The 8175-nt window shown below is 35.1% G+C and overlaps 2 long non-coding RNA genes across 2 annotated transcripts in view; one reads left to right on the plus strand and one right to left on the minus strand.

The window, feature by feature from the left end:
* Nucleotides 1–8175, plus strand: part of LOC111087362 — a 45954-nt gene that overhangs the window by 15387 nt on the left and 22392 nt on the right. The gene's annotated exons all lie outside the window — the stretch shown is intronic.
* Nucleotides 1–8175, minus strand: part of LOC111087361 — a 20436-nt gene that overhangs the window by 2533 nt on the left and 9728 nt on the right. Inside the window, exon 2 of the long non-coding RNA XR_002612055.1 lies at nucleotides 6230–6337. This is a non-coding gene — a long non-coding RNA (uncharacterized LOC111087361). The remainder of the gene's footprint in view (nucleotides 1–6229; nucleotides 6338–8175) is intronic.

Raw genomic sequence — 8175 nt, forward strand, 5'->3', positions numbered from 1 at the left:
TGCTAAATTAGGGACGGCTAGCGCAGATAGCCCTCGTGTAGCTTTGCGCGAAATTCAAAAACAAACAAACAATCTACCGTTCCCTCGAGAATCTCTAAGGCTAGGATATATATATATATATATATATTTGCATGAACAAAACTTTCTCCTTGTGTCCTCTTTATTTTTGTCAGATCGTATGTAGGTTTCTTTAAAAGCTCCCACGAGGCAATTGACTCTGTGATGTCTTCCTTTTAACAGATGTCACGCCTTGTTAAAGAAGTCAGTGTCTCTTTAAAACCCACGCTTCACAAATGAACTAATATCGTTGTAGCCTGATGAACGCTAATATAAATGTACATGTATATATATATTATATCTTTGTGTGTTTGTATTTAGGACTAATACTCACGTGAGAGCGTCTTTCTTCACATGTCAACGACTCAGAACAAACCGGATGTAGCCGGGAGCCGTATGCTTACTTAGATGATAAAATTAATGAATCACACTTTCATTGACTTCTACACAGCAAAGTTCACTTGTCCATATATAAAATTTACAGAACCGGATGTGTTTCAGACTTTTAACGCTGCGGTCATAATTTATATTTATTCAGAGATAAAAATCAACATAGTGAGCATTCTAAGATTCAATATTTTTATGCACGTACTACTATCAGATCATAGCTACTGTACTAACACAAAGCAAAATTTGCAGAGAGATGTCATATTTGACTATACAAGCTATTTTAAAAATAAAATGGACGTATTAAAAAATAAATATAATTACAAAACGAAGAATATGTACAACATGCCGCTTGGTGGTTTTCCACGTATGGCGGAAAACGCTGGTTGTACTAGTGACCTGTATATTCGCTCGTTACTTTGGAGAAGCATGGAGAACTCAAAAACATATTAACGATTTATGCCTAAAAGAAGAAAAAAATAACTCCTTCTCTAAAACGTGATAAGGGACATTATAAATACCTCTCTTAATCATTGTACGAAAAAAGGCTGAGAAATATTATAGAAGTGTACTTTACTCTTGTACTTAGTCAGCCTGACAACCGTCACAAAAACCAGTGTAAGCTATCACACTAAGACTAAACAAGAGGGAACCTTCAATAGCCACAGCACTTAAAATTCTTTTAGGCAGTATTAGAATAAATTAATGTATGACCCCTTTTTTTCCTTTTTATTGACTAAATTTTTGTGCGCCAGCAATACTAAGCGTGGGGCGCGCGTATACCCGATTCGACTTTATTACTCGTCAGGATCTCTACCGGTTTACTCTCAAGTTGAAATGATTTTAAGCAGAATTAGAGTAAATTAATCTAGGAGATCTTGGACAAAAGGGTTTGACCCCCTGAGCCCAAAACTGTAATTATATCTCAAATCGACCAAGAGATGACGGAGCTATGAGCTAAAAGTTTGTACTTGAAAAACTCAGAGCCATTCTGTGAGCCGCTACGCCGCGGTTAAAAAATGTTATGGACGTATACTTTACTTTTGTTCTGACTAAGTCTGACAGCCGTCATAAAACCCAATCTTAGTTACTGCAATAACCAAGACCAAAACATCATAGACTTATATCATACTCTTGTTCTGATTAAGGTTTACAAGCATCATAAAAACCACTTCAAGCCACTGACCAAGGCTAAAACGTATATTGACGCATAGTCTACTTTTGTTCTGATTAAGGTTGACAACCCTCATAAAAACGAATTTAAGCTATCGCACTAGCATTGTTTATAGTTGAAAAAGGCAAAGATAAGAGGGGAACAGATAAAAATAACATAAAATAAGTTAACAACAATGTAGTAATGTATATATTGTAACATGTATCACTCCTTGAGGGACAAATGTGATGTCGATTTCCAAAGAATAAAAAAATCTATAGAATATATAATTAGTTGTACTCATAAGTTAAAAAACAATATAATAGGAATAGACATAATAATTTATTGGAAAAACATTTTAGTTGTACATTCTATAACTTCGTGATTTATTCTCTCAGAAAGATAAGTCTAAATCTGACACAAACGGTTTAAAGAGGACATTCACGATTATGATTTAATGTAGGACTTTTTTTATGGACAAGGAACTCTGCGTATTTTATTTCGCGAAAGGTTTTTGTTGTTTTCAATATGTCAACAGTTATTATTAGTTTACCTATTGGTAAATCATGGGTGTGGATGTAATTTTTTTTACATTAGTACTATTAACAGTTTTCCGTTGTTGAATATACTTTGCATGTTCTGAAATTATGTTAGGATGTTTTTGGCCAATTTGTCGAACATAAAATTGATTACACTCTTTGCATGTTGTCTTATATACAACGTAATGTACGACACATGATGTCGGTTATTTCCTGATCTGCCCCCAAACGGTTTTTGTTGTTGCTGTTGTGTAACAAGTTTTGGTAGAAAGTAAAAGTAAGAAGTCGTGATTTTAAGTTTCCATCTGGACGTTGAACGATTTTGGTGGGAAGATTAGTTTGTTTTTTTTGTTTGTTTTTGGAATTTCGCGCAAAGCTACACGAGGGCTATCTGCGCTAGCCGTCCCTAATTTAGCAGTGTAAGACTAGAGGGAAGGCAGCTAGTCATCACCACCCACCGCCAACTCTTGGGCTACTCTTTTACCAACGAATAGTGGGATTGACCGTCACATTATAACGCCCCCACGGCTGAAAGGGCGAGCATGTTTGGTGGGATTCGAACCCGCGACCCTCAGATTGTGAGTCGAGCGCCTAATCCACCTGGCCATGCCGGGCCGGGAAGATTAGTATTAAATATGCACTTTTAGAGAAGGTATGCTACATTTTCACAAATAAAAGGAATGAACCAAGTTGTTGCATTGAGATTTTCGGCGAGTTTTTCCAAGGTGGTGATGGCATGATGTTTTCTAAATACTGATACGATGTAGTCCGGTGGATACTGCATATTCTTTAAAACATATTTTAGACCGTTCCAAGCCTTACGAGTGTTTCCATAGGTGTTGCATGAATTTGACTGAGTTTACCAAATATCGCTCAACGTTTGACATTTTTTGAGTTGTGAGTTTAAAATATAAGGCTTACATTATATTGTATACAAAACCACATGCAAAGAGAGTAATCAGTTTTATATTTGAAAGATCGTTCGAGAACTTTATAATCTACTATTCAGAGTATGCAAAATACATTCAACAATAGAATATTGTTGATAGTATTATAGCAGAGAATTACATCAGTACCCATAGTTTACCAATAGGTAAACTAGTAATGACTGTTGACATATTTAAGACAAGAAAAAACACTTCGTGTTCATGAATGGTTTCTTTAGAAATCTTTGTTTCAATTTTAGACGTATTATTTTCGGACTTAATCGGGAATATACAGAATGTACGATCAATATATTTTTCTAACAAATTAATTTCTTTATTTTTTTATTTATTTTTTCTAGGCCACCAATAAAACTGATTACATACTTTAAATATTTTTTTAAAAATAATATTTACAGTTTAACCGCTGAAACTAGCTAATCATTATAAATTATTAGGCCTACAATTTACGACAGAAGTAACGTAAAGTACAGAGTTTTTTTTTTTCTTCTACAGATTCCTCTTAATTTGTCAATTTCATATTCAAAGTAAGAGATGTGTAAAAATTAGCATTTCGGATCTATTTTCGTTTCCCACAAGTCATGCTCCAGAAGCCTTTTGTTAATACCAAAACTCGTCAATTGGGCTGGACGATGACGGATAAAAGAATCTCTGAAATTCTATTTATATATATGTAAAAAAAAAGTCTTCATTTTACATGATTTTTTCAGAATTTTTTTTTATTGTTTGAAAAAAAATCAAAATCAGTATTGTTACCACCAGGAGTAATATGTGATGCATCAATGTTATATATTGTTACAATGTTGTTACCTTCTGTTGTGTTTTTTAAACCCAATTTTATGTTATTCCTATATTTTTTAAATCGTAAGACTGTGTTGGTATGATATAACCACTCCTTGGTAAAGCTTATACAAAAAACTTTGGGAATAAAAATACTTTTGCTGGTGATTATTCGTATTTATTATAACTTTTACAATGTAGAATCGTATTTTACTCTTGTTCTGAGCCTGACGACTCTCATAAAAACCTCGTTTAACTATTACACTATTCGAGGCTGATAAATATTAAACCAGTTGCTTATTATGAGAAGCATCATAGAAACGTGTCATAAAAATTGAGTTAAGAAATAGTAAAAAATAAATGACTAATAATTACGAATATATATCTGACTCTTCCGTTGAATTATGGATGTTTTGAGAAATCCGTGGGGGCGTTACAATATGACGGTCAATTCCATTATTCGCTGTAGCCCAAGAGTTGACGATGAGTGGTGTTGTAGTGCTGCCTTCCCTCTATTCTATTACTGCTAAATTAGGGATGGCTAGTGCAGATAGCCCTCGTGTAGTTTTATGTGAAATTCAAACCAATCCAAACTTGTAGAGAGTGTGAATAATTATGTAAACATGACTTATTCTTGTACTGAGTATTCCTGAAAAACATAACAGAAATCTTTCTTAACTATTGTACTGAAGAAGGTTGAAAAATATAACAGAAATATGTCTTATACACTTGTGTTTTGAGTAAGCCTGAGTAAAATAGTATTAAATGTTATTTCTTATAGATGACTGAAGAATGTTTAAAGAACATTTCTTGTGTTAAAAAACCCTAAGCAACATAACGAAAATCATATTGAACTTTTGTATGGAGTAAAACGCGGAAAACGCATTGAAATTTTCAAAACATTTTTGTCGACAAAGAAGTACACGATATCTATATATCTTTATTTTTGTCCTAAAGAATCTTAAAAGAAACATTAAAGATACCTCTTGAATAATTGCCTCAAATGTCACCGAAACCTCTCCTCCTTTTTTTAAAATATGATCAATCTCGTTGAAACTTTTTATTATTGTCCTCATAAAGATAGTGAAACACTTAAAAATCTCTGGCAATTACGTTTTCGAAAAGCCTCCGGTAAGTTTATCATGAAGAAGTAAGACGAACGTAGTATATATATACACAAATATATGTTCTACTATTTTCAATACAGTACTTGGTATTTTTAACCTGAACAGCACGGTACGTGACACACAGGCTAAATGGCCTGTTCAGTGACACACACACACAATAGGCTAAAAGAGCAGATAAAGAGACACCCATATATATTTCGAGCTGCAGATTAAAGGGAATTAAGGGGCTAACTGCAACCTTGCGGTTAACGTGCCGGAGTGTAGAGCTGAAGTTCCGTGGTTTGTTTACTATTACCATCAAAGAAACAGATCCATAGTTCAATGCTCTAACCAATAGACAACACCCAAACACCACTAAAGAGGATGCAGTCGGTCAGTATTTGCCACCACAAAGGCTTTGTCCAACTTTGAACAGAATAACTGGATTGTCTGTCACTCTTATAACGCACCTACAGCTGAAAGTGCTTAGCATCATTGCAGTTTGATTCTTAGTATTTCTGAGTTGCAGCCGGAACGCTCGCCTATAGGCATTGCTTTACTCATTTTCTCATGAAGAACCTAAATGTTATTGGTGTTGTTTGTTTTAGAGCAAAACAACATTTTACCATTAACTGTGTCCAATGCTGGAATTCAAACCCCAGATTTTAGCGTTGTAAGTCCATAAACTTACCGCTGTCCCACCGGGGTACGAATCTGAATGATCCCTGTTCACGTTGGCTAAACAACCAGGTCAGAAACCCTGTAGGGTTCAGCTATAGCCGTCCTTTATATAATTTGTTTGTTTGGAATTTCGCGCAAAGCTACACGAGGGCTATCTGCGCTAGCCGTCTCCAATTTAGCAGTGTAAGACTAAAGGGAAGGCAGCTAGTCATCACCACCCACCGCCAATCTTGAGCTACTCTTTTACCAACGAATAGTGCGATTGACCGTCACATAATAACGCCCACACGGCTGAATGGGCGAGCATGTTTGGTGTGACGGGGATTCGAACCCGCGACCCTCAGATTGCGAGTCGAGTACACTAACCACCTGGCCATGCCGGGCCCCTTTATATAGAGCTAATGAACAGATGGGACAACCCTCGCCACCATTGGGGCTCTTTGACCCGAAGAACAAGATTGGTTGACATTTTTATAATGGTCCATAAATAGCAGAAAGCTCAGACAAGTTCAGCAGCGGAAATGTAATAGGAACTTGTTTACTGTCTATCTTACATAAATATCAGTAACGTTATAGAATTACCTTATTTTAAAAAGCCTGATAAAGACAACTAAAATCCTTCCACTCTTAATTATTGTACGGCTAAGGATCTTAATAAAAACCTCTCTTTAACTTTTCTTCTCGAAGAGCCTAAAAAAAAGATAAAAAATGTTTAGAACATCGCATCAAACAATTTTTACTCAAGTTGTACAGTATTAACAATTATTTTAATACAGTTCCTTTCCTAAGTAAAATATTCACTTTGTTTACAGTTCGTTAACATCTATTAAGTATGCAGGGTTTTCATACTTCGTGGTATTTTCTAATATTCATATGTAACTGTTGACTTTGGAAAACTTACAAGAAAAGTGAAACAGAAGTAAAACAAGGGGCAACAGTGAAAGGTTGTAAGAACGTGTAGAACTTTACCCTCTCCAAACTTGTAAAACTGTACCATTTTTTACGATGTCTAAACATTCTAATGCATAATATTAGGGTTAAGTAGCGTTGATATGTAACAAAACAAATCACAAATACACATGAACGAAGACATTTCAAGCATGCGATAATTTGACCATAGATGGCAGTAAATATCAAACAGTACTTGTCGAGTAGTACAATTAACAATTTAATTATTCTAAAGCCCCCTGCTGGCACAGCGGCATGTCTGCGGACTTAGAACGCTAGAAACCGGGTTTCGATACCAGTGGTGGGCAGAGCACAGATATTTTCATAAATTTCATAAAATTTTAAAGGGACAAAAAGGAGCTTATTAACCCATCAAGGATGTCTCTTCCAGCTCCCAACTATTACCAACCCTTACTACTCATGCATTCATCCAATCTTTTCTTGAACTCAGTTAAATTTTATGCCTCACCACACTTTAAGGCAGCTCATTCCAAAAGCCAACTACCCTGTTTGAAAAGTAATACAGTCTAAACTGCAGACAACTCCTACGCTGCCAAAATTTGAATTTATGACCCTTTGTCCTATTGTTTTCACTGCTAAACACAAACAAGTTTGATGGATCTATATTAGCAATACTTTTAATAATCATAAACACCTCAATCAAATCCCCTCTGACCCTTCTCCTCTCCAGATAAAACAATTTTAGATATTTTAGTCTCTCCTCATAGGACAATCCCACCTTCCCAGGTATCATCCTAGTGGCTCTTCTCTGAACCTTCTCCAACAATTAAATTTCCTTCTTGAGGAAGGGAGCTCAAAACTGTACACAGTACTCTAAATGAGGCCTTACAAATGATCTATAGTGTGAAACAATAACATCCCTTGCCATGTATTCAATATTTCTATAGATGCTACCCAAAATTCTATTATTAGCCCTATTGCTAGGTACAATACATTGTTTAGATGACGTTATTTATTTTTCAATCACAACACCAAGATTTTTTTTCTTGAATCACTGTATTTAATGTATTCCCATTTAAATCACAACAATAATTTGAATTGTGAAAACCTTCATGCATCACTTTACATTTTGGATAGTTAAACATCATCTGCCACTTATTGGTCCAATGAATCAAATGATCTAAATCTCCCTGTAAGTTTGCAGCATCTTTGATACAGTTAGCCACCAAAAAAAAAAATCTTAATGCCATCTGCAAACTTCAAAATTTTGTTATTAATTCCAGAATCAATATCATTAATATAAATCACAAACAGCAGAGAACCTAGCACAGAGCCCTGAGGCACACTGCTTGTAACTGTGATCCAGTCAGATCTAACTCCATTTATTACTACTCTCTGATTTCTACTTTCCAGCCAATTTTCTATCCAATTTAATAATGTTTCCCCCACACCCACAGATTTTATTTTTGTAACAAGTATTTTGTGAGGCACCTTATGAAATGCTTTCTGAAAGTCAAGGTAAATCAAATCCACAGTATTTCCTTCATCAACTCTTGCAGTAACATCCTCAAAGAATGTCAGAAGCTTTGTTAAACAAGACTTTCCCTTAGTGAAACCAT

Source organism: Limulus polyphemus, unplaced genomic scaffold (assembly GCF_000517525.1).
Source record: "Limulus polyphemus unplaced genomic scaffold, Limulus_polyphemus-2.1.2 Scaffold2054, whole genome shotgun sequence".
Taxonomy (NCBI): domain Eukaryota; kingdom Metazoa; phylum Arthropoda; class Merostomata; order Xiphosura; family Limulidae; genus Limulus; species Limulus polyphemus.